The sequence below is a fragment of the Mus musculus genome, chromosome 3 (assembly GCF_000001635.26).
Source record: "Mus musculus strain C57BL/6J chromosome 3, GRCm38.p6 C57BL/6J".
Lineage (NCBI taxonomy): Eukaryota > Metazoa > Chordata > Mammalia > Rodentia > Muridae > Mus > Mus musculus.
This window is the reverse complement of record NC_000069.6, coordinates 25,786,013-25,811,163: the sequence shown is the minus strand read 5'-3', so window position 1 is coordinate 25,811,163 and position 25,151 is coordinate 25,786,013. Positions and strand designations below refer to the sequence as shown.

At 37.2% G+C, this 25,151-nt stretch overlaps 1 protein-coding gene across 17 annotated transcripts in view; it reads left to right on the top strand.

Moving 5' to 3' along the window:
• Positions 1–25,151, top strand: part of Nlgn1 (neuroligin 1) — a 911,059-nt gene that overhangs the window by 521,703 nt on the left and 364,205 nt on the right. The window lies entirely within an intron of this gene.

Below are 25,151 nucleotides of genomic sequence, written 5' to 3'. Positions count from 1 at the left end.
GGATGCAAAATATATTTGCAATGTACCTCCCCATCCACCCAGACCCTTGGTGATGGAGCAAAAGAAATGTACTTTGAAAATAATTTGTATCATAGATTTAAAGAGCAACACAAAATGTTTGCCTCTATAAACCTCCTAAATTTACTTTTAGGAAATCATATTTTTTTTAAAAAAATTAAGAATAGGAAAAAGGCATATAAGAAGAGCTCTGAGAAATTTACTACATTTTATATTTTAAATGGCTTGAATATATAAGAGGAAATGTGATTATTTCTGCCCATCATTTTACACCCACTAATATAACACCACCTGTTTATGCTTAAGCAAGGGAAAAGCCAATTACTAGAGATATCATTGACTCTTTATGGGCTTGGCAAAGCCAAGGGCCATTAGTATTGATGTCATCATAGAAATTATATTTGTGAAAAAAGCACTGCTTATAAGTGACCAGAAGGGAAAGGAGAGAAATGAAAATGATTTGGATTGTTGACATGGTATGATTGTAAAATAATAAATGTTGTTTCATTTTGAATTCTGCTAACAAATTTTTAATGTTTATACAACCATTTTAGTGAGAATTTTTGGCAAACTAAATGGTTGTTTTTGGGTTTATTAATTTATCTAAAGGAAAAATGTAATAGTAAGTCAGGCCAGCCACAAGTAACCTAAACTCAGAGAGCCTCAAGAGTCATTGTTTGCCTCCACATTCACAAAGCACTTCCTTCCACCAGTAAAAGAGTCAGAGATGTGCCTTCCTTCCTCATCTCTCATGGTTAGCATTACCCACCTTTGTGAAATAACTATCAGGTATATTTTGCTATTTTAGCTAGTGACAAGGTCAGGAAGTCTTGGTAAATGAGTCAAAGCAAGTAGGGTTTGGATGGGGAGGAGAGGCAGCATAGTTAAGACAAAAAGATGTCCAAGATAATGATATTTGTCATTCAGAAAAGAACAGCTGAGAAAAGTTCAATTTAACTCTGCACTTGGCTAATAAAGTAGAAGCTATGAGCCTTCCCCTCCTCAGTGATACATTGGACATGGAGACTTTTGTGTCCTGACCCTAATCAGAGGTCTGTCTCAAGCAGAAGTATCTCATGCTGAGGACCTTACTCAGGAGAGAGGGAGGGGGAGGGGGAGGGAGAGGGAGAAACTGTTGCCAACTAAAGACCTTGGTGTCCTAGAATTTCCTGTCTCAAAGTCTTGTGTGGTCTTTATAATTAAGCAATCAGTTTATTTGAGACCACTAATAGTTACTGATCAACATCATTGTTTCCTTGTATGATTTTTCCATATTGATATTGAAAGATAGAATTCTCAAGGTAGACCTTCCAGACTCCTCTCTTCATCCTGCATGTCTCGTCATCATTTTATGGATATTCTTCATGAAACTGGACCTGCTGTGTAGAACACAGTGTGTCATGCTTTTCTCAGGCTATATATATATCCTGGACTGTGTAGCTCTCTTTCTGCTTCTAGAAGTTGACAGAAGTTACAGTGGCTGAAGTCTAATGCTGTCACACTTTATCACCTGGTCAACTTGTCACCTGGACTGGGATCTTGCTCACATGCAGTTTGTGTTTCATCACAGATAGGTTAGGACTCCACCATGCCCTTTGTGCTGCTAGTTTTGTTGCATAGTCATGAACTATGCTTGAGTAGAAAAGTACTAGAAAACTGTCACACCTATGGATAAGAAATACACATACATTCTGCCCTAAGGGTAAATTAGTTAACAGTCTTCACTGCCCATTCTAGTAACTAGTTAATAATCTTCACTGCCCATTATAGTAACTAGTTAACAATCTTCACTGCCCTTTCTAGTAGCCATATTATTACAGGTCTGAAAAGTGAACTTCTGATATTTCTGCCATTTTATTCTGTAGTAAAATGAATGTCCTTTTATCCCACACAAGCTAAAATTGAAGAACAAATTATATAGTTCTATACTGTAACTTATAGTTTGATTACCTGCAGAAGTCTGTTTTCCATAGTTCTGACAAAAGTCAACTTATACAGGAAAGGGTATTTTTGTTTCATGTTTGTTTTATGTTTTTGTTTATGTGTGTTTGTTTGTGTGTTTTTTGCTTTTGTCAAGAACCCAGAGATTTCAGTAGAAAATCTATTGGCTCTGTCACTTTTTCCACTGGCAAGTGAGAATATTTTTATGAAAGCGTTATCAAATGCCAATATGCCCTTATCTGGAATTAGGGACTAGAATCCTCACAATTTTGAGTTGTTTTCAGTGCCACTTGTGCCTCCACAATGCTCCAACTCCTACACTTTCTAGCTTTCCCTCTCAATAGTGCCAGAAACTGAAACTGGGGGTTGAACACAACCACATTGTCTTTCTAAGATACACTCAAGACCCAAGTCATAGAATCATGCCTTTTCAAGATTCTTTCTGTTTATGCAAAATCACCAACAACTTCAGCATCTATATTGTACTGAACATCTTAAGATTACAGAATTCCTCAATTTTGATAAGTAATATATAATGATCCAAGGAAATCTACATATTATGTGGATATTTATGTTCTTGATTTGTGGGAAAGGAAATAAGTTTTACAATGATGAACAATAAATGAACTGCCTACAATAGTGAGCTATTAGGTTTCTAACTTGGATCATTTTTAGTTCCTTTGTCAATTTGACAATTTTTTTTGTTGATCTTAGATAACATTCTTCATCTGTAAAATGGGTATGATAACAAATGAGGGACATTAAGAATTTAAAGAATAATTTGAAAACATCTTTATAATTTGACAGTACTTTATAAAATTGATAATATTAATTATCTATAAACATTCTATGGACATTGCCTGAAACCACAATGTTTTACTATATTCCATGTGCCAGTGTATATGTCTTATTAAATGTGAATATATGACTACTTAGAAAAACTGAATTTTAAATTAACTATACCTCTAAAAGGAAACAATCTTCAGATATAATCTCACTTATAAAGAAACTCACAATAAAACATAGTATTTTTAAAGTAATTTTTAAGCTATTACAAGCTCCAGTGCTTTTATAGTTAACATTTTCCTCCAGTTTTGCAAAACCTAGTAATTTGTCTCAATTATTAAGTGGTTTTATATAAGTAGCCAAAATGAGAAATGAATCAGATTACTTTTAAACAGAATGTACTCTAAACAATGATCCAACTTCATGAGATTGTAAGACTACTCCTTAAATATGATAATCATCAAGAAAGACTGACATACATATCTAAGGCATCAAAATATTAATTTTCTTTTTCTCCCCTTCAATATATGTAAATTTTAGCAAGCTGATGAAAGGCTGAGTGAGAGATTAGCTGAAAACTGTCAAGGAGACTATCAAAACGGCACCTTATAGGGCATGTAGGCAAACCAAGTGCTTAGTGTAGACAGGCTAATTTATCACAGTGCAGTTGCCATGGCAACAAGGGCTATGCATGTCATGTGACCCAAGGCAGTTTCTGTTGACTGGCTCTAACTGACTGTCAGTTCAGTAAAGGTTGCACTGTTTCCCGTGAAAAGGAAGAAGGCGCATTGATACTTGTTGAAAAGGCATAATAATAATAGTCTATCTCAAGCTATGAAAGCAGCCCTTTGTCTCCTTGACGTTTATTTTTATTCTGGCTAAAGAGATCCCTCCAATTTTTTGTTACACAAAGGCCCTTTATTTATTCACAGATTAAATATGTGCTCCTCTATTTACTAAGGATTCCATCCTTGCTGATGAGATAGTGAACAAATATTTAAACCTTTTATCATCATCATATGTATTTACAAGTTGCTAAATTTTGTGCAGCTTTTTATTCTATCATTTTTCCTAAGAACACAAGAGATTTAACTGGATGAAACTTAAGCTTGCACTAAATTGTCTTGCCTATAATTTTTTACAAACACAACAGACGGAAGCTGACAATACGTCCTTGGATCATAAAGATGGAGATATCTTTAGGGAAGTTAGATAATAGCTTTCCCTATATTTCTTGTTGTTGCTTCCTTTTTGCTGTTGTTTTCATTGATGGGTAAGTAACAAGGGCCACAGAGATACTCATACTCTGAGATTCAACAGTTCTCACTTGGGATTTTATCTCACAGAGTATTCAAGAAAGATACAGTTCTGTGGTACAGGAAAGAATGAGCTAGGGAGTCAGATGTATGAATTTCACATCTTGAGTCTGCCAATTGGCTTGCTGAGTGCCTTTAGGGGAGTATTTATCTATCTATGGACTGCTTGTTTCCACATTTGTAAAAGAGACTCGAGAAAATCTGTGCTGCATGTAGATTGGACCCTGATAAATCATGTATGGTGAATGCTGGCATATAGAACCCATGCATCCAACAGAGTGCTCAGTGTGGCACTTCTCAGAACTACATCTATAACCTACGTTGGAATAATATACACATTAAAGCTAAACAAAGGAGCTGGCAAACTCATGCTTATAAATGAAATGTACTTACAGAATTCAGTGTGATGCAACCATTTAAATATCTGATTCAGAATATGACTATACATATTTCATATATTATATATGTATATACATAATTTTGTGCCAGAAAAAGCTAAAGCAACTTACAAATTTTAAAAATAAAGCTACAGAATTTGATACAACCACTATACATCTATGTTGGCAAGGGCTAGCTACATTTCACTTAATGATCACAGTATGGCAGAGATCTCAAGACCCAAAGGGAAACACTTCATTCCTTCTTATGTACATTTCTCTCTAACTGGAGAGACAGTTAAATTTCTGTCATTGCTGCAAATACATACACAGAGAAGGACTGAAAATCCAAACTGAAGTTGCACCATTTAGAGCATAGTAGAAATTCTGTCTTTTTCATTATGAGGGTCCTGTCCTTCAGCCTGAAATGCACACTATGTCAGAAACTCACATACAACGTTACAATAGAGAAATAGTATCTAGTCTCCAATGTGGCTGCTGTTTTCACCTAAAAACTTAAAAGATCACATGGAATTTAGGACCTTGTGTACCACAGGCTTTTGTTCTGCCACTCTGAGCAACTCAAAAGACAATTTTCTTGGACAGCTCATTGATCTGAAATGTGTGGCTTAATTATGATGGCTGTTTTAGCTATATACATCAACCCTTTCATGAATGCTTACAGAAATAATTTTTGAATTCCAAGGAATCTTCCATTCCTCTACAATCTCTGGATTCCCTTTGCCTCTTCCGGAAAGAATTTAGGCTATGCTGAAACAGACTTCAGATTCCACAAAAACTGTCTTGTTTCACGAGGTATAAAATAGAAAATTTGCAGGGAACATGTTTGAGTGTGTTTGTCTAAGGAAATGGGGGTTGTGCTATGTAAAATGGTCAGCACAGGGCTGCAAAGACAAACATTGAGAGACTCCAGTAGCATGAGTCAGCACCCACTAAACTACTGAAGATAGTATTCATAAACTGCTGTGTTGACTGTAATAACTTGAATGCTCTCATCACAGCTCCACTCGCTAATGCTAGGTCATTTCTAGCGACCACTGTTCACTAAGTCGATAACTGCTTCCATTATGTTGGTTTTGTCTTGAAGCTATGGCTACCATGCTTTGTGTGAGGTTATTGATCATATGATGAGCCAGCTTCAGAATGTAGTGTGAGTGACGTAAAATCATTGTCTTTTAAATTTCTTGACGTTTGTTTTATTTTATGTGTGTGGTTGTTTTCTCTGCATGTAAGTCTGCACCACTTGCATGTTGTAGCACAACAGGCAGAAAAAAAGCATTGCATTCCCTGAAACTAGACTTACAGATGGTTTTAGCAGTCTAGTGAATGATAGAAAGTAAATCCTGTTCTCCTGGAAGAGAAGTCAGTGCTCTGAATTCTGAGCCATCTCATCAGTCCTTGTGTAGCCTAAAACTTATTACTGTAATTGGTAATAACTTTGGTAGTTTTCTCTGTCTCTCTCTGTCTCTGTCTGTCTCTGTCTCTCTCTGTCTCTGTCTGTCTGTCTGTCTGTCTGTCTCTCTCTCTCTCTTTCTCTCTCTCTCTCTCTCTCTCTCTCTCTCTCTCTCTCTCTCACACACACACACACACACACACACACACAAACACACATACACATCCTTTCGGTTTGACTGTCACCCAATAGATTAGCTGGTTTGGGCACCATATTAATAAAGTACGATCATGCATACAAATTTCACAGGATAACACTAATTGGATTCCATTGCACGATAACAGATTGCATTTTTAACCTCAGGCTGTCTTTTGATCTCAAGAGGTATATTGTAACAGCCTGTGAATAAATCAATGGAAATAGATTTTCTATCAGAAAAAACTCAAATTTTCTGGCTTACATTTCATGAGTAACTAGCACCTTTGCATATGGAAGACACATCAATTCATTCATATTCCAACGTAACTGTCTACAGGAATGTCAGAGTAAAACAAATTTGCAATAAAAACATTGTTTACACTTGACAGGTCAGAGGAGTGAAGTCTATATCAGAAGCCAAGAAAAGCATTGCTCTTGAAAATCATCTAATCGAACTTTTCAACATTGTTTTGAGAACATTCAAGGAAGAAGACAGATTGTATCCTCCTTCTAACTAATCAGGCAGCTCTGGAGTTGTTTCTGGTTGTTGATATTAACTATAATCAAGAGAAAACACATGATTTCTTAATTTCAACATGTGAATAAGTGCTGTGAGCTATTGTAAACCTGCTGGGAATAAGAGAGACCTTGCAAGTTTAAAGGGACCAGCTTGACAGCCTTACTTGTTATCTGTGACTCCACGATAGAAGTTTCCACAGCCACTGCTTTCTGCCAAGACCACACATCTTATATTCTGCTCCCTTTAAGGCTGTGTAGTTTGCAGGGCTATGAAGATCTATTGTCAGGTTAATATTCACAATTGAAACAAATACCAGACTTTCCTGCCTTTCTCTGATTTCTTGTGTGTTGTAATCTCTCTTTCTAGGGAGTCAGTACTGTGAGAGCTAGGCACCAGACTCTGGATAGTGGCCATTGGCAGAGGGTCCACACAGATCTTGCTCCTTGTATAGGAACAATCTAAAGTATGTGTTTCTTTTCTCAGCATTTTTATCTCTAAGCTTAAGTAGTAACTTGCATTTTCATTTAGATTTCTGATGAGAGTAATATCAGAGGAGTGCATCACATAAATGATGCAGTGTTAATGTGTAGCACACAGTGAAAGCTGCTGGCTTTTACTACTGTCACAGGATTCTGAAGTGTTTGAATCTGCTTACCTTTAGTCACCCACTATTGATGCAGTTAATGTGGTCTCCAGTGTAGGGTCGATATTAAAACACAGGTTATTGCATTCTTGTGGTATATGAGACAGGATCATATGTACCAAAGACTACTTGTCACATGATACTTGTCACAAGACTACTTGTCGCATGATACTAGGCAAAAAGATGAACCAGAACCTCTTCTCTTCCTGCCTTCAGCTCCTAAATGCTGGTGTGGCGTTAAAGAACAAAAATAAATAAGCCTTATTTAAGGAGACATGTGGACATGGCTTACAACTGCAATGAAGCCTTATAATAATATTTAAAACTTCCTTAGAGATAATGCTATAATTACAGGAAGAATGTGGTGAAAGGATTCAATATGATGCCTAGTTAATCCTTACTGCATATCAAAGAAATGGCTTTTCAATGTTAATTTAGTTACCGTAAGTATAGAAACACATATGCTAGTGAAGATTGTTCCAGAATGTGTAGAACGAGGAGATGGGGGTGCGCGTTCATTAGAGCACTTGGGTTTGACCAGGCTGGAACTTAGAAGAGCATCCTCCTTTATCTATAACCTCAGCTGGCCTCATGGCCTGGGGAAACACTGCCCTCGGTGAGCGCCAGCAGCAAAGGTGAAGCACCCGAGACAAGTCAGCAGACTAGAGGAGATGGCAGCATTGGCAGGTTCCCCACAGTCGTGTCAGACCCTCTAATGTAGAAGCCAAACAGTCCTCATACTGTGTCAGTATGGATGCTTGGGGACTTTGGTACTTTAATATACACTCCTAGAATCAAATTAATTTCTAGCACAACAGTTACTACAGAAAGAGAAAGACATAACCATTGCTTAAAAATTAATTCTACCAAGAGGATGAAATTGAATTTCTGAAAAAGAATAATATAATTCACATTTTAAGAAAGAGTAACTGGGTGGGCAGGATGGGCAGTGGGTAAACTCTGAGTTGGAGTCCTGGGATATACATAATAGATGAGAATGAACTCCTGCAAGTTGTGCTCTGGCCTGTATACCAACACTGACCACACTACCACAAATAACTAGATAGTCACATGCAAATAGTACTCCAGCTCTTAGTTAATATATGATATATTCTGTTATATATAGTATAAATTATGTATAATGTATTACATATCAAATAATGCACATATATAGAAGGATATAATATATATGTGTATATTTACATAGAAAAATACATACATACATACATATACATACATATATGATATACACATATATAAATACATACATGATAGATAGACAGATAAATAAATGATAAAACAGTTTGAGTTCTTTGCTACCATGTCTTACAGATATATGATATGTATATGAACATATTTAAAGTTATACAAGCTTGGAGTTTCAAACATTGAATTCTAAGTTCAAAAACTTCAACTTAAAAGTAAATTAGAATTCAGAAGATGTACTTAAGTTTCAATATCATTTGTTGATTTGCATTAAGTTAGTTTTCCAACTTACTTTGTAAGATATTTAAATTTTGAGGATTTAAATGAACTAAATCTAAAAATTCTCCAAAGCATTTTGAATTCACATGACATTCACAGAAATGTATTAGATTTCAGATGGAAATTAATACACATATACATATATATTATAATATTATATATACTTTTGTATTATATTTAATGGTATAACATATAATATATTTATATAAAATTATGTTGGTATAATATATATTGTTGTTTTATATAATATATGCAATAGTATATCATATAATATATATTATTCATATATACATATGTGAGATGGGGCTAATAGTCAATATATATAAAGAACTCAAGAAGTTGGACTTCAAAAAAACAAATAACCCTACTAAAAAAACTGGGTACAGAGCTAAATAAAGAATTCTCAACTGAGGAATACCGCATGGCTGAGAAGCACCTAAAAAACTGTTCAACATCCTTAATCATCAGGGAAATGCAAATCAAAACAATCCTGAGATTCCACCTCACACCAGTCAGAATGGCTAAGATAAAAAATTCAGATGACAGCAGATGCTGGAGAGGATGTGGAGAAAGAGGAACACTCCTCCATTGCTGGTGGGACTGCAAGCTTGTACAACCACTCTGGAAATCAGTTTGGTGGTTCCTCAGAAAACGGGACATATTACTATTGGAAGATCCAGTAATACCACTCCTGGGCATATACCCAGAAGATGTTCCAACCTGTAATAAGGACACATGCTCCACTATGTTCATAGCAGCCTTATTTATAATAGCCAGAAGCTTGAACAAACCCAGATGCCCCTCAAGAGAGTTACACACAAGAGGCATATATTACCTGACATTCATTTTCTATGTAGAATGATCATTTTGAATATTCCACTGGGTATATCAGGGCCAGACTGTCTTACACAGTTTCTTTAATATTTTCTTTATTTTTACTTTTCTATTTGTTAAGATTATAATTATGCCATTTTCTTCTCCTGTTTTTTCCTCCAAACCCTTCTTCAAGTTCATTTTCTTAACTGTTGCTATGTGTATGTATGTATATATACATGCATATACACATTAACTGTTGTTGTATACATATACATATATGTCTATGTGTGTATTATATATATATATGTGTGTGTGTGTGTGTGTGTGTGTGTGTGTGTATTTATATACACATATATAGGTTCCTACATACATAAATCCAATCTGTTCAGCCTGCATATTACTTGCATGTATTGATTAAGGCTGACCATTGGGTAGTGTCTTTCAGAGGATCTGGGTGGTTTTAATTGATCTTCCCAGCCACTGACTCTTAAAGATCATCTTTGTAAAAAGTAGATGCATTGATCTAGGCTACTACATTTTGAAATATATTATCATCATCATAACTTATTTCCTTAAGATGATATCTCACTTTGTAGCCCACATAGCTTCTTCAATCTTTCAGCCTCAGTCTTCCAACTCTAGGTATGAGAGACCACTCCCACCAGCAACCACATCTATAATATATATATATATATATATATATATATATATATATATATATATATATATATATATATATTCAGTTTTCATTAATAAACTATTGACATTCAAATAAAAAGTAACAGTGAGACAAATTATATTACAATGATAATAGAAAAAATCATTGTGAATGTAATACAGAAAAATAAATTTCTAAATGTACATTTACTCAAAAGACAACTGAAGTGAATTATGTATTAGAGAATTTTTGGGAAACCTCCAAATGATTTAAGGCACAAAGCTTAAGTTCTACACAACTCATGTCACCTTTCCTCCCACACTCCTCCTTTCCTCTTCTCCCACTCTCCTTTCTTATCCCTCCTCCCCATTCTCCTCTCTTACTCTTCCTTCCCCCACTGGCTGCTCATCTTTTTTTCCTAATTGCTCCCCTTCTGCATTGATGACTTTTAGAACTTCATGATTCTGCATGAATTATATTGTGTTTTGGTTCATATTTCTAGATAATAGATAAACTTGGTAGTCAATCTGGCTTATTAATTTGTATCAGATTCCGGTGATCCAGACATCACAATTGTGAGACCTACTATTGTGAGATCTACTATTTACAAGAACAAACTAACAGGTCTGCTAATGGGTGGCTTGGCAAATAAATCCAAGGTAGAAGCTTCAAACAATGATGAGTCCTTGCAGTGTCTTCTGGTTTCATTGTTGACAGGGTTCAGTTTGTAGTGCTGGCTTCAGTGCTATGGTTGTACAATAGAAAGTATGTGGTTCAGCCCCTGTGGAGTCTACACTAGGTTTAACAGCCAACATGACACCATCCCTTAGGTCAGGTGCCCTCAGCAGAATAGCCCAGACTCCTCAGTGAGAAATTGATCAGCCATCCTTTTTCAGAAGCATTTGAGAAACCTATTTGTCAGTTCACATGACTTCTTGGAAATAATTCCAATAAGTAAACTAAAATAAGCAATCAACTAATAAGTAGGAAGTTAACGTCTAGTTCTTTGTTTTCCTCAAATCTAAAGGCAACATGAGTTGAGGTATCAGATGAGGGGCATGAGGGACAGGTATGTGTGACTTATGAGCAGTCTCTCTGCTGACTTAGGTACAAGAGGATGTAACTCAAAGAATCAAGTGATATCCACGTGACAGTGCATGTTCTTCCGTAGTTATGTGAACTCATTTTCTGGAGCCTAATATGTATAAAAATAGAAACTATATAGCTTGTTTAAGAGTATTTTATTACAAAATTAAAGGTTCATATGAGTACAAAAACTGAAGACAAAAAAAAAATATGTATCTCATCAATACATTATTTTTAATTCTGTTTTTATGTTTAGGAAATATCAAATATACTAAATTTTAGATGAAGAATTTATCTATAAAAACTAGATTGAAACCTTAATAAAGCATGTATAGCAACATTTAGAGTTTCATATTCTTAGGAATCTCTTAATTTCATATATACATATATATAGACAAAAGTTATGAGGTAATTTGTAAATATATTTTAAATAAAAATATTTGTTTTCCTAGTGTAAAATACCATGAAAGAAGTAAAAATTAAAGTTCAATGTATAAATATTTTAGTGACACAAGCCTATTGATATAATTTATTTTGTTCTGTGGGTATCTGCATATTCAATTAATATAAATCTTTAGAATCTGTTAACTCAAACCACAAGATTGTTTTTAAAAATTACTTTACTATGACTAAGTATTTGTGGTAATTAATAATTTTTCAAATATCAATATATCAGATATAACCTTTCACATAGTAAGAATATAGAACTAGATACTTTAAAGAAATACGCTTTCAGAATCTGCATGGGCAAATTGTTTAAAAACCACTGACCTCTGAAAGCTTCCGAGGAATTGTCTTGCTCCAAGATTGATCACTTTGCTGTAATTAAATAATACATGTTCATATTAAACACATTTTATTGAATAAGTATGCAGAATCGATTTAAAAACATTAAGTCTGTGATACTTAATTTCTTTCCTTTGGCCACTTAATTTTTTTGTTTTAACTAGAACAGAAATACACAGGAATCTGCAGTGAAATAAATTTTTAGTCTTTGGATGAGGGAGAAAGTGGAAGAGGCACACAAGGATATTGGTTAAGACACTGTTTACTATATTTGAAAATTCCTTTTTGTAAATGTTAATAGTGTAATCCATTCTAAGTACTTAATTAAAATGTGACATTTTAGGAAGTTGTACATGGTTAACGAACATAAGTCATCGATGCTCTTTGAGGATGTTGGATTTTGATATGAATGTTTGCATTAAAATATTTTTATATAAAAAGAGCTCATCAATATTTTCAGATAGTAATAATTTCACGTCTGGCAAACCAGCCCCATAAAATGGATCGGGTGACAGTGATAATTCGTGACTGGAGCTGCTATATTCTATTCTGTTTATTTGTTGGTTTGTTTGGGGGTGTCAGTGGACATGCTCATGAGTGTGAAAGCTCTCTGTCAGTTCTCTCCCAGTCACTCTCTACCTTACTTTACTTTTAGATGGTCTCTGTCTCTGGGGTTGGAGCTTGCCATCTTCTTTAGACTGCATGGCTGGCAAGCAAGCCCCAGTGAACATCCTGATTTCAATGCATGGATACTGGGGTCCCAATATAGGGTCCTCCTGCTTTCATAGAAAGCAGCTACCCCATAAGCAACCACTGCAGCTTAGAGTTGCCTTTGAATTCACTCGTTTGGAGTAGTTGTAAAGACAGCCACGTGGAGTCTATATTGAGCAGTGACAAATGTTTCTGCCAGGCGGCGGCGCTTCTTTTACCTGCTTAGGTATCTTTTGACGACTGTGTCTTGGACAGTTCCTGAGTGTGCCATTTCTGAGATTTGGGGTGTAGAACAAAATTCAGGAAGGGAGAGTTCTCTGCCAGAGTGTAGGTGAGGCCACATGTCAGTGGGCTTGGAGAGAACAATGCTATTTTCCTTGATAAAATGATCTTATGTGTTCTACCAACATTAATTAACGATGTGTCTCTTTTCACACTACTTAAAAATATACCATAGGTGGAATGCGAAGTTTTAAAACAATTCATGTGTATAGCTTGAATTATGAAGCAACAGAGTAGAAGACACACTATGCTGCATTTAAAAGTTTCTTTTTATAAAATGTTGCACATTCCCTTGTTCTGATTTCTCTCCCTTCTATTAGAATGCACGGGTTTCTTGGAAATTATGTGTTATTCAATACTTTTTTAACTGTTACTTATTTTTATTACTGTCATTTTCATTAACCTCAGAGTCTGCTGAAAAATCCAAAGATCTTATTTTCATCTAGTTTAATTGAAAACTTTCTAGGTGATTCCAGATATTTAAAACTGTAAAACATAAAATGATATTAATTAAAACTGGTGATTTTTTTTCAGTTTTTATGTTACTTATGAAAAAACCCAACTGTAGCACCGATATGGTTACCCCTGCTACTCGTGATTATAAAGGCTTTCTCTATGCTTTCTGAGACACATAATCTAATTGTATTAACTGCCACTGCACGATATTGTTAAGTTAAACTACCTTCTGCACCAGCTCCTATTTGTCTTATACTCTAGGTCTCAACATTATACTGTTTTGTTTAGTCACCTGCTCTTTCTAAACACAAAAGTAAAAACATAATTTATAAATTATCGCCCCATTCTGAATTGGGAACAGCTATTGAATACAGGAGCAAGTGTCTCCTGCTACTCTGAATGACTATTGAATTTCACATGAATATAGCTTACTGGAATTTGAATAGTCTGACCCCACTCATTGTTCCCATTAATCCTGAAAGAAATCTGATGTAGACAAACCCACCTGCTTTTCCATGTGCACATCTGTTGTTCTCCACATTGCTCTACACCCTGTCACCTTTATGGCAGTTCAGTATCTATAACTTGAGTGTTGTTTTCTTGATCATGAGAGAATTTTTACTTCTCATACCAACCATACATCTTGTAATGCTCTTTTATATTCCCACATTGGGATGGATATATCTATATCATCTATCTCTATCTAACTCTCATCCATAGATAAATAGATGACAGACAGACAGACAGACAGACAGACAGACAGACAGATAGATAGATAGATAGATAGATAGATAGATAGATATCCTTGACTGTTTCTGCATTCTTTGGAACATGGGGAATATATCCATATCAGAAATTCTAAGTTTTTATTTGATTCTTTTGGGCAAATATGACTGTGAAAAAACCCTGCCTGGAACAACTGATTGGTCGAGAAGTGTACAAACCCTTAAAATCTCATCTTAATCCCCAAATCTCATGGTGAAACCAGCAGGAGTAAGGAGTACTCAGGCTGGCCTGCCCTTGGGCATGTTGCCTCACAACCTCACCTTGGTCCTTTTTGAGGAGGTCACATATCCTCTTGGTCAAATTTTAGATTTAAGCTCCTGGGTTTCCTCTTCTTCCAAATAAAGCATTCCCAGTACCTTGAAAATAACGCAGCACCAACCAATAATGTACACTCTCCTAGCTGCTCTACACAGCTTACATGGCCCTTGTTGCCATCCCAAAAAAGGATAACTGTGATCATACTGACTCTGGAATAATAAAATAAGACAATTCATTTAAAAAAAAATGGTTTATAGTTTAACCCAGGACCTTGACCATACTAGGCAAGTACTGTACTACTCAACCGCACCCCTAGCCCTAAAATGGACCAATTCTTAAATGATGTTGCTATTTTTCTATCCCTTCTATACTTCTCTCTACTTGGAAAACTGCAGCATAAGCTCTGTGGATAAAAACAATTGAACAGCCACAAGAAGGACCCAGGGAGATGCAAGAAGCCCCATCCAAAATCTCTGGGTCTAGTCCAGGGCTGAGTTAGGAAGGGGGGGAAGTTTGATTTGGTATGAACTGTCAACTGTGCTAGTAAACTCTATATGATCTTAAGCAATGCATATTTATTTAATTTTATGTGTATATGCGTGTAACATATATAAAGGTGCTCACAGCGGCCAGAAAAGGGCACTGATTCCCTTTAACTAGAATCCCATGCAGTTTTGAGGCAACTTTAGGTTCTAGGAACCAAACCCTGATCCTGTGCAAGAGCTTCGAGTGCTGTTATCTGCTAAGGCATTTCCCAAGCCCCTATCCTAGACTTCTAAATATTAAAAGATGAGGTAATTTATTAATTTTAAAAAACGCCTAGAAAGACTTTAAGAGAAATTTTAATCACGTGAGGAAAAAGGAAGATGCCTGGCTGTCAAAGCTGCTTTTTAACAACCCATTGAGAAGGATGCTGCTGGCTTCAGCTCACACCTTGTCATGATCATCCTCAGTGTGGCTCTGTGTTATCTCCGGCTTTGCCAGCAGTAGATTAATGTTGCAAATAACGTAAGGATGCTTTCTCACTCAATTCCTAGCAAACCTGAAAAACAGAACCTTTGTTCCCCGGCTCTTCTTCTTCCCTTTTGACATTCCAGCATCATTACTAGCCTGACCAGAATGAAAGAAAAAAGCTTGACATTTGTCCCACAGGCAGGTGGGTTTGAAGGATCTTGGTCCAGCCAAGTGAGCATGGGAGGAGAAGGCCTTCTCTGAGTCGATTTTCAGTGTTACAGATCTTTTTATACAGGGAAAGTGAAACAGCTCTCTTAGTTGTTTTTTTTTTTTTTTAATTACAGTTTGTGAAGTAGAATTGAGAGGTGCCTATAAATTAGACGATCCATAGTTAACTTTTTAGAGAATGAATGTTTAAAAGGAATGACCAATTCAAAAAATTATTTTTATACAGTTCAATTCTTAAAAGCTGCTATATTTTCTGGAGATATGGGTTTATAAATTGTATCCGGATTCTTATAACAAGCTGATAACTAGAACTATCTCTCATTCAATATGTTTCCTGTGCAAAATCTTCATAAGCGCTCTCTGTTTGGGAATCAGCAAAGTGTGACTGGCATAGTTCAGTGCCTCGTGAGAGCATCAGATGACAGAGAGAAAGAGGAGCAGTTGCGAGATGAGCAACTACCTGCTTGTCAGCAGAGCTTTACCCTTGGCACCATATGGCTGATGTCATCTATTTTGCATTCTTGCATATTCTTTCTTTCCTGCAAATTACCAGCTAAGTTGTATATTCACCTTAAAGGGATTCAAAGAATAAGGCAGGTTGTCAGAATTGCCCACACAATATCATAAATCAGGCCACCCACTGAAGGGTTTAATTGAAGTTACTTTGTGTTGAGTGGATAAGTGGGATCTGACTTTTGATTCCACAGTTAGAGTGGAACATTTTACAGATGATCACTGTCATTTATAAAGAAAAGAGAGTGAAGAAAAAGAGCAACTCAAAATGTCTACTTTTTTTTTTTTTACAAAGAAACAGATCTTTGTAGCATAATATATGCCTATCCAGTAAGCTTTCTCCATTGTGCTTCTCCCTAGACCTGCTCCAGAGATACTTAAAGTGGCAGGTAGCACCATTGGTGAAAAGAAAAGACTACGTCCCAAAACATTTGCCCTTGATGCTTTGAGAATGATGACTGTTTTAGTTTAGATGCCCTCTTCCCACTGAGAGGTACACTTCTATGCCATCGATCAAAATGTGCAAATTTCATATTGCTCCAGGTGGGGCCCATTATTCTAATTATTATTATTATTTATTATTTTCCAGCACTATCCACAGTGGCAGCTCTGGTCAAAATGTCTATGTTCTAGTAGGGACTGTTATTTTTGTATTTCCTAAGTGACATCGATTTGTATGGCTAGCATTTTAGCAATAAACAGCAAAATGTAACACTGGAGCCTGCTGTGAAGGGACGGCTACACATTGAATGAACACTGCAGGGACATGATCATAAATATTCATTAAGCAGGGTTTCATTGAAAATAAAATTTAAGTACTTAAGGTAATGCAATACAAGGAGGTGAGAAGCTATTTCCCCATCACTAAGGAAGCAGGAAAGAATGAGGTCATCGAAGAAAAAGAAGAAAAAGGACTAGACCAGAGAATGCCTTCCAATACCCCAACGAGGAATTAATCAAGTGGAGTGTTAATCCAATTGTCATATCACTCCAGTCTTTCCAAAGTCCAATATTCATATGGTAGGCGTAAATAGTGTCTTAAAATATCATAAGTCAGGAAATAACTGTCCCAGAGAAAATTCCCATAGAAGATGTAAGGGAGTATAGCTTCCTGGGGATGACCACTGGAGAAGTCAAGATGACTTCTACATTTGCATAGCGTTCAGGAAATCACTGAATTAAAAAGCACCCTTTCCTTCTTTTTTTAAGCATGCTAAGGAATTCATGTCTGTGGCTAGAAATAGTTTCTGAACAAGACTGACTGTCATAGTTTCTTTTCCTAAACTGCTGTGATAAAACGCACTAACCAAAGCAGCTCAAGAGAGATTGCATTTCTTTTGGTGCTCAGTATGAGGTCTGAATCCATCCTGGAAAGAAGGTCACAACCTTAGAAGCTTGAGACAACTGACCACACCTCATCCACAGTCAGAGTGCTGAGGGCTTGCTTGCTTCACTTCACACAGTCTTGAATCCCATCCGATTCAATGATGCCACCCATCATGGCTGCCTCAACTAACTTAAGGAAAGCAATCCCCACAGGCAAGCCCAGATGCTTTCCTCTCAGGTGACTAAATCTGGTCAAGCTGATAATTGAGAATGACTATCACAAACACCACAAAATTATCTACTGTTACAGGTTTCTAGTACTAATTTCAATATGCTTAGAAAGCCTGATGTCTCTGTGACTGCTTACTTCCAACTGAGATTTTTACATTTGTTACCTTCTCAATCAATGAATATTAGTGATAACACTTGAAACATTCTGTGTGAGAACATACAAATAGACATGAATTCCTTAACATGATCAAAGAAAGAAAGAAAGAGGAGGGTTTTATTTTTGTTTTGTTTTGTTTTGTTTTTGTTTCTGTTTTTAAGTGATTTCCTGAATGCAATGCAAATATAGAGAAGCAGGTCTACAATCATAGTTATAGGCCCTAAAGATAAATTGATAAACAGAACAAAATGTCTCACCTCCATGGAGTCATAAACCCATAAAGTGAAGTCAACAAAAAAACTAACATAATTACACGGAAATTAAAGTAGGTTACAGGAAGAAATGGATAATACATGAAGAATAATGAAGTAAAAGTGTGAAATATGGAAGATTCAAGGGCACAGGATGGAGGGAGGGCATGAGTTCAATATTTTCATGATAGATTGCCCAAGGAAATCTCAATAAGAAAGCACCATTGAAGATGGACCTTAAAATCAGTGAGGACACTCAGCTATTGGATGGAAGACAGGGCCCCCAGTAGAGGAGCTAGAGAAGGTACCCAAGGAGCTGAAGGGGTATGCAACCCTATAGGTGAAACAGCAATATGAACTAACCAGTACCCCCAGAGCTTGTGTATCTAGCTGCATATGCAGCAGAAGATGGCCTAGTCGGCCATCATTGGGAAGAGAGGCCCCTAGGTCTTGCAAACTTTATATGCCCTAGTACAGAGGAATGCCAAGGCCAAGAAGTGGAAGTGGGTGGGTAGGGGAGTAGGGCAGGGAGAGGGTATAGGAAACTTTCAGGATAACATTTGAAATGTAAATAAAGAAAATATCTAATAAAAAAATTTAAAAAATCAGTGAGGAAACAAATTCTGTGGATATATAAGTTTTCATCCAGGTAGAGGAATAGAAATTATAAAAGTCCCATGACAGGAATACTCCCTGGATGTTCATAGAATATCAATAAGTTCAGGTAGAGGAAGCAGAAGCAAAAAAAAAAAAAAAAAAAAAAAAAAAAAAAAAAAAAACCCAAACAAACAAACAAAAACAAAAAAACAAAAACAAAACAAAACAAAAAAAACCCAAAACAAAAACAAAACTTGTATAAATAGGTTTAAATAATAGGAGGCCTGGTACCCTTGGGAGTTAGAGATCATGGAAGAAGCTTACAGTTGTCTCCTACATGAATAAACAAAGAATCCTCTACACACTGTGGAAGAGAAAATGTGACAAAATTTTAACATGTATTTTAGCCATCTAATGTTGGTTTCTGTGTGAAGAAATTGTGTGACTCCCCTAGTCAGATGATTGTAATTATCCAAGTGAGGAGGGGTTTGGGAGGGGTCCTCGAGCTGAGCTTGAAGAGAAGTATGGAGCATCTAAGTTGTCTGGTGGGGGGAACCCAACTTATCTGAATTTTAAGATGCAGAATGGATGGAGCCAGATATCTAGGATGACAAAAAAAATGACAGGATGGCAGCAAGGACAAGAAAGTAAAAGTCAAATGGCCCCTGGTATTTCAACTAGGCCACATGGAACCCTGGTTCTATTCTTTGGGTTTTGTCTGATTTCTTACTTTTCTTGTCTATGTCAGTGTGTAGCTATGGGCACATGTGACCAATATTAGGGATACTATGAGCACATGATCACACAAGGGTGTACCCATGGGTACACATAGTCAGGGTTAACTAAGTTGTTTAGATATTTTTATCCAGTTGTTTTAAGGGCTTGTATCATTCCCGCCTTGAAAAACATGAGAGTGATGATATTATAAATTGATTTCTATCATCTTGAAAGTACCTTAGCATTTGGGGTATTTTAAAATATTTTAATTTATTTTCTTGACTAATTCATATGTAAACATATCTTGATTGTAGCTACCTCTAAATCCTGCTACTCTCCAGCCCCTCAAAAATGCCTTTTTATACCTCCATTTTAAATATTTATTTATAAAAAATAAGTTATTATTTTTTATGATTTTTCTTATGACTAAACTAGACAAGTGTGAAAATTTTACATTGTTATAACAGATTTGAGAATAATACAGGGCAGTGAAACTGTGTGCTCAGGAAATGGACCAGTCCTACATTACAAAATATATCTGTGTTTGATGAAAAGGGATATGGGGTGGGGAGATAGTAGAGGGATAAAGTATTGACTGCGCAAGTAAGAAGGGACTGAGTGTAACTACCTAACACCCAGCTAAAGCACTTACAAACATCATGATTATAGCACATCTAAGGTCTATGGCAAGTAGAGATGGGGGAACCTTCACAAAACTTGATCCTCAGGTTCAGTGTATGCACCAGTGAACAGGAAGAATTGTATCCAACAAAGTGGGAAGCAAAGTTGTCTACATGGATCCACACTCACACAGATAGGGCACACACATTCACACACATACACAACCACACACACACACACTCATGAGATAAGCACACGTGCTGTAAGATGTGTCTACAGATTAGATGTTGGAGAAGGAATGAAGGGAGGTCATTGTTCAGCAGAACTGAGATGGTATAGGCAGGCAGAGAAGAAGGGGTTTGTGAACATTTCCTAGACACCTGTGCTTAGGGGCGTAGAAGAGACTCTGCCTGGAAGGGTTTACAGACATCACGTGCTTCTGTTAGTTTGACTGTAGGTACAGTTTCATTAAAACTCTTCAAGGAAAGAGTATACAGATTATAGCATTTTTTTAACACTATCCAGCCGATTGTCTGTGTGCAGGCCTTGATGTTGTGTTTAAAAAAGAAAAACATAAGGAAAGAAGAAATATGTCTTGTTGGAGGTGTAGTCAGGTATGGGGAAGGGGGTTATTCAGCTGGCCCATCCTGAGGCATCCTTTCCCTCTGAGCGACCAGCCTCATGATGATGGTACAGTATAGAATTTATTTAGGGCACGGGGAGGGGTCTTGAGATGATAGTAGAGACAGAAAAAGACAGAGAGAAAGTGAGAGAGCGAGAGAAGAGAGGAGAGGAGAGGAGAGGAGAGGAGAGGAGAGGAGAGGAGAGGAGAGGAGAGGAGAGAAGAGAAGAGAAGAGAAGAGAAGAGAAGAGAAGAGAAGAGAAGAGAAGAGAAGAGAAGAGAAGAGAAGAGAAGAGAAGAGAAGAAATAGAGGTCAGCCAGGAGCATGTAGAGAAAGGAAGGGGATGGAGAGAAAGGGGGGAAGGACAGAGCAAGAGCAAAAAGGTAAAAGCAAGAGGGAGCAGAGGGGGCAAGCAGTCCCTTTATAGTGAGTCAAGCACACCTGACTATTGCCAGACAACTGTAGGTCAGAGCCTAGACAAAATGCTAGCACCAGGTATGGCTAACATGAAGATGAGGACTCAGGTACCTCTGACTCAGGGCAGATACTCTCCAGATCAGGGCAGATACTCTCCAGATCAGGGCAGATACTCTCCAGATCAGGGCAGATACTCTCCAGATCAGGGCAGATACTCTCCAGATCAGGGCAGATACTCTCCAGATCAGGGCAGATACTCTCCAGATCAGGGCAGATACTCTCCAGATCAGGGAGCTGCTGCATCCCCGCTTGCTCATATGAAAGTGTAGGAACATATGCTAAAGCTTTTTTTGGTATATCCACCTAAAGTTAAGAGGGTTTAAAATCTTTAAATGAAGAAGGAATTCCACTGGGAAGAAATACAAACTTAAGAAAAAATGTAAAGAAAACCTGCCAAAAATGGTCAATGGCAGTGGGAAGTTTAAAAATACTCTCCCAAATCATGGGACATACTTGATTAAAGAAAAGAAATTAAAATAGAAGAACATAACTGCTCTTAGGTATGATGTAGGAGAAAGTTTCATGTAGATAAATAGAAATGCATACCTAGAGGCAGAGGCATATGGGGAGTCCTGTGTAGACAAGATCCTGAGCTGGGTCAAATGGGGAAAGAAGGAGAGGAGAGGAAAGTAGAGAGAAGAGAGGTGAACTGGGTGTAGCAGCCAGCAGATCCAAAAGAGAGTAGACCAAAAAGGCCAGGTAAGCAAAATGGTTGAATTATATAGGGACAGACAGCTGGGAGAAGGGAAGGCTAGCCATGAGGCTAGAGAAGCTTAGGGTAGGGTGCAGGATGTGTCATCCAGAGGACCCCTGTAGTGGGTAGGAGGTGAGGGCTGCAGGGAGGACCTAAAGGTTTAATTTGCTTTAATATGTTAAATAGCCACTTCAACCATTTGACCCAGGATTGAAACCTAAAGACTCTTAAATAAGAAAGGCTTAAGAAAAACCAGTATCAGATAAGATTGTAGGGGGTCAGGGAAATATTAGGAAGGAACAGATAAGGGAGGACCTAGAGAAAGAAATGTGAGCCCCTGAGCAGTAGCACCTGACAGAATGGTAAAGGTGGTGTTTGTGGTGCCAGAGATGAACACAAAGCAAATAAAAAACTCAGAGGAAAGGGTAGCCATCTGGATAAATCATACTTGTATTAAAGAGATCTGTTCCCCTAACTGGGCTGTATTGTCTGGCCTCAGTGGAAAAGGATGCATCAAGTCCTGCAGTGACTTGAGGTGCCAGGGGGTGGTTATAATTTCTCCAGAGGAGAAAGGCAGAGAGGGGAATCAGGGAGGATCTATGTGAGGGGGCACTGAGAGAAGAGGAGGAACTGATATTGGGATGAAAAATGAATAAATAAATCTATAAGTAAATAAATGCACCAGTAATCATATACCATTGCTGTTGTTAACAATGGTCCCATCCTACCATCAAACTAGAAATCCAGTAGGTGGAGGAAGTCCGTTGATTATCCAAGGGGATTCTAGAGAATACTGTAAGAGAGAGATAAAAGACCAAAAGGGTGTCTTGTCTTGAGTGATGCAAAGATACCAAAGGATTTGTTTACCTTGCCACAGAGTGTTTTGGGAAATATTAAAAGCGGGACCGACAGGCTTCCCTTGCTACTGCCTGCAACCAGAGGACCACATGGATCCAGGTGGGTGATCTCAGCTCTGGGCCAGAAATCGCAAGTCCTTTGGCATATCGCTGCTGCCAGCCCAATGCAATGACTGTCCACTCCATGGTTAGCAGTCATACCACCTATCAACCTAGTAGAAACAAAGCTCTTGAAGCTTATAATTAACCAATCAGATTTATGTATGTATCAATACGTTCTCAATTTACAAGATTCCAATACAACAATTTCAGAATCAATTGATAATGATAAAAGTTTTATCCCAGTTAATCTAACCTTGTGATATCATAACTACCTCTGGCTATCTAAAGGTACATGGGATCAGGTTCAGACTCCTCCATGTTGGCCTGCTCCTTCCTCTCCCTGAGATGCTTTCTGTCACTGCAACTCTTAGCTCTGCCTCCCTTTCCCTGGCCAATCATGGGCCTCCTGCTGCCCTAATGTAACTGGACAGGGAAAATTCCTGAACAACAGAGTCATAGGTGACTGTAAGGGAGTAATGCTTGAAAGGATGTGAAGCACTAAACGAAGCTATATTAGAGGCACTTACTATTCCCTCAGGCTTCTTCTGCTTTCTCTTTCAGAAATATATGTGAAGATGATAGCAACTATCAGGGAAATCAATGGAGCCTTCTTATAGTGTTTATTTACCTTACCCTATTTAGAGATGAGTCCTATTGAACAGTGAGTAGTCTTCCTGATTCTGAGGAGCATCAATGAACTTGCCAGCACAATGCTTGACTTGTAATCTCACCTGCCTCTTAAATGGGACGTTCACTTTATGTTTGATAGATTCCTACAACAACATTTTATTGAGGTTTTAAAACAAATCTGCATAATACATCTGACATACTGAAATGGATAGAAATGTCCTGAATATTGTATCCCATAATTCTCTGTATTGAGGAAGTTCTGTAAAGTCGATGCTGGCTTCATCAGAGCAGCAAGAGGAAAGCTTGTGTACAAGCAATGTAACTATGAACAATTTTTAAAACTACCCATGGTACTAATAGTGAAGGTCAGTTTCAATTATCAATGTATTGACGATATCAAGAATCACCAGGAAATGGGCCTCAGGCATCCCTGTGGAGAACTACTTGGCCTCCAATCATGCCTGGAAGGGACTGTCTAGAAAAGGCTAATTGATAAGAGATAACCCATTGTAACTGTGGGCAGGATCCTAGGCTATATAACATGGAGAAAAACAGCTGAGTATTTGCCTATGTTCATGTTCCCGTCTTGTTGACCATAGCTGTAGTATAAGAAGATGCACCAGATACTGCCATTTGGCTTCTCCATGATGAAGAAATAGAAGGTTGACTATGAGTCAGAGAGAACTCTTTCACTTATGTTGCTCTCAGAATATTTTGTCACCATGACAGGAAAAGTAACTAAGATCCTTGTCAACTACACTGGAACTAGAATCACCACTGAGATGTCATTCATGATAATTCATTGAGGATATTTCGAAATAACATATCTAGGGAGTGAGGCACATTTTGAATATCAACAGCATGATGCCCACCTGGGGACCCAGACTGAATCATAGGTAGAAAGCAAGCACAGCACCAGCATCCTCTCTCTGTGCCTGTGCCTGTGCCTGTGCCTGTCTCTGTCTCTCTGTCTCTGTCTCTCTGTATCTGTCTCTCTGTCTCTGTCTCTCTGTCTGCCTCTGTCTGTCTGTCTGTCTGTCTGTCTGTCTGTCTGTCTCTCTCTCTCTCTCTCTCTCTCTCTCTCTCTCTGTGTGTGTGTGTGTGTGTGTGTGTATCTCTACTGCAGATGTGATTAGACTAGCAACCACACATCCTGATTGCCATGCCCTCCCACCATGGTGGCTTGTACTTCTGACATGAGCCCCAGAACATTTTTGCACTACTGTAAATTGCTCCTCTTCCAGCATTTTGTCATAACAAACATAAAAACATTGTGTGTATTTTCTGAGAAATTTTAAATGAGAGTTATAATGGTTATACTGTGTGTCACATAGATTAAAAAACAAACAAACAATATCCTGACACCTAAATTACTCTTTCTTTGATGTTCTATGAAGAGACAGAGAAATGAACAGTTTAAAATTTTCATTTCACTTATAAGCAAATATACGTCTTGGTTGCATGACAGTCACAAGTGTTATTGAGATTATAAAAAAACTAAAATGGAGATTTTTTTAAACAGCAATAAGAGTTATTTTTAGTAACTATCCTTTCATGGATTTCTCACCTTTCTATTATTTTCTCAACATTAAGATCATTTTGAATAATATATCTATTTCTCATAACGAGATTTTCC